Raw genomic sequence first — 2,784 nt, 5'->3', positions numbered from 1 at the left:
GCAGCTGAAGGCGGCAGAGCCTGACCCTTTGAGCACTTCCTGTGATCCAGGGACTCTTCTAGGCATTTTACTTGTGTTCACTCATGTCGTTGCCAGGGCCCCCTGCCCTATGAGAAAGGTTCTAATCCCATCGTGTTACAGCCAAAGAAATGGAGGCAGAGATCGAGAAAGCAAATTGCCCACTGTCACCCAGCTTTTGAGATAGTAAGGCCACCCAGGATTTGGACCCGGGCAGTGCGATGCCCCAGCACCCTCACCTCTCCTGGGGCCGTCAGACCCACTGGCCAGACATCAGTGTCCCAAAGGCACCTCAAACTCAACATGGGAACTGGTCATTTCCTCCCTAAACCACTTTCTCCTTCAGTGTTTCCTGTCTCAGTGCAGTCACTGCCACAGGAAACTCCCTTTTTACAGGTACCCTCCCCCCACCTCTTACCACTCTCCTCTCAGCTCAGTTCCTGCACTTGACAAGCACAGCTGCCCCACATGGCGGCGGGGGGGCGGGGTACTGGCCATTGCCTGCAGTGCTGGGACAGCCCTGACCCAATGTCCTGCCAGGCTTAGTCCCTTCAAGCCCTCCCCTGCTTCAAACCTTGCCACAGTTCCCCACAGCCGGCAGGACCAAGACCCAATCCTCTACTGTACGCCTACACCTGACCTTCGAACCTGATCTCACTAGTCCTGACCTTGAACTTGGACCCCCCCCCCCCCCCGCCCCGGCTGAACTGCCTGTTTCCTGCGCAACCACACCCTTGCCACCCCCTGGCCCTGTCCTCAGATGGAGGATGCCGACACCCGGCTCCTTCCTGCTGGCTGAGCACCCAGCTTGGGGGTAGCCTTTCATTTTGATAGCATTTCAAACTTACAGGAAAGTTGCAAAATAGTACAAATTCCCTATAGCCTTAACCCTCACCCTGATCATTACTCGTTAACGTTCTGCCACATAGATACACACACACACACACACACACACACACGTACACTTTTGCTGACCTGTTTGAGAGTGAATTGCAGACATGCCCCTTTGCCCCGAACACACCGGTGTTTATGTCCTAACTACAAACACACGCTCTTACACAACCAAATGACAGTTATCCAAGTCAGGAAATGTAACCCCGATGCGAGGTTTTCTAATCCACAAGCAATGGTCGGCTTCACGAATTGTCTCAGGGATGCTCGTAGATCACGAGTTATGTTTAGTTGTCATGTCTCCTTAATTTCTTTTAACCTGAAACCCCTTCCCTCAGTCTTTCTGGACTTTTAAAGCGTTCTTAAGGAGTATGGGCCTTGCAGAGTGTCCCCCAGCTAGAGCTCGTGTGCTATCTCCTTGTGAACAGATTTAGATTCTGCCTTTTTGGCAGGAATGGCACAGAAGTGACGTGGAACCTTCTCAGTGCAGTGAGTCAGGAGGCACCTGCTGCTGCTGGCTTGTCCTGTTAACTGCCCTTGTTGGTACTGATGACTTGGGAAAGGTAGGGTCTTAGTTTTCCAACTTCGGCTTTCAGGTCACCTCTTCGAAGGAAGCTTCCTTAGCCTTCCCTACTCCCCGTTCCAGGCACCCACAGTTAGGTCTGGGGTCGCTGTTCCCTTAAGGCCGTTCAGGGTGATTTGACTGAATCCTGGTGGTGGCATGCCTGTCCGCCCCCCTCCCCCCCACCCCGCGAGCTCCGGGAGAGCAAGGACCACCTCTTGCTCCGGGTCCAGGCCTGGCGCAGCGCAGGTTCTCCACGTACTGCTGAGTGAATGAAAGGATGAGTGAAAGGATCCGGGAGCTGGTTCACTTACAAAGCAAAAACCCCCCAGCTCTCTCCGCATCGGGCCTCGTGGCTTTTTCTGCGTTACTCGTGGAGCATGGCTAAGTGTTTTATTTCCGCGTACGCTGGGTTCTCCCCGAAAGCATGGAAGTCTCACTAAATCCCAGTCAAGAGGCACAGTGTTTGTCCTTCCTCTGGAGGACTCCCAGGATGGATCAATTTAAGAAACTCTGAACCCCATGTTTAGATGTTCCCATTTGTTTCTTCCTGGGGGAAGGCTGGGCAGGGGGGAGAGTTTCTGGGTCTCTGATCAGGTGAAATATTTGGCCCCAACAAGCAGGAAGCATCGTGGGCCGGGGCGGGGGGAGGCAGGCACACAGCCCTGTCACCTCTGGCCCCTCGCTGCACCGCAGGGAAGGATGTGATCCCAGGGCTGTCCTGAAGCCTCTCAGGAGGTCACTCTCTCCCTTTGTTGTTTCAGACGCAGGAGGAGGGAGACGCACTGATGCTTCATCAACCTCTCCTGCAGCCTCTGCCCTGTCCCCGTGTCCAGGGGCCAGGGCTGCACGCTCCGCCCAGGCTGCTGCAGGAAACCCCCCGGACGTGGGGGTCCTGGAGACTGGCCATCTTTCTGCACCGTTTTGCTCTCTGTGACGCCTAGGACCGCACCAACCCTGCTCAGCTGGATCCTCCCCCCGGCTACCGCTGAAAAGTCACCGCCGGGAACGGCTGTGGGGCCAGGGCTTTGTGGCTTCTGACTAACAGCTCTTGGGCGATGTTTCTGGGTGGAGAGATCCTGGTAAATCGGGCCTCCCCTGTCAGCAGGTGGGATGGGGGCAGGGTTACCCGCCAGCGAGGACCAGGCGAACTGTAGGACCCAAGAAGCCGTAGATGGCTTCAGCTCAGCTTGCTGTTTCCCCATTACATAGACGGTGACCAAGCTCAGGAGACCGGCAGCTCTGGGTGAAGGGCACTCACCAGCTCCTGGGACAGGATGGTTGCGACACATACCTTAGCAGCTTCCAGTTTC

This window comes from Eumetopias jubatus, unplaced genomic scaffold (assembly GCF_037043125.1).
Source record: "Eumetopias jubatus isolate StellerSeaLion01/CBP00866 unplaced genomic scaffold, mEumJub1_p1.0 scaffold_6, whole genome shotgun sequence".
Classification (NCBI taxonomy): domain Eukaryota; kingdom Metazoa; phylum Chordata; class Mammalia; order Carnivora; family Otariidae; genus Eumetopias; species Eumetopias jubatus.
The sequence above is the reverse complement of the archived record's forward strand: the minus strand, read 5'-3'. Positions refer to the sequence as shown.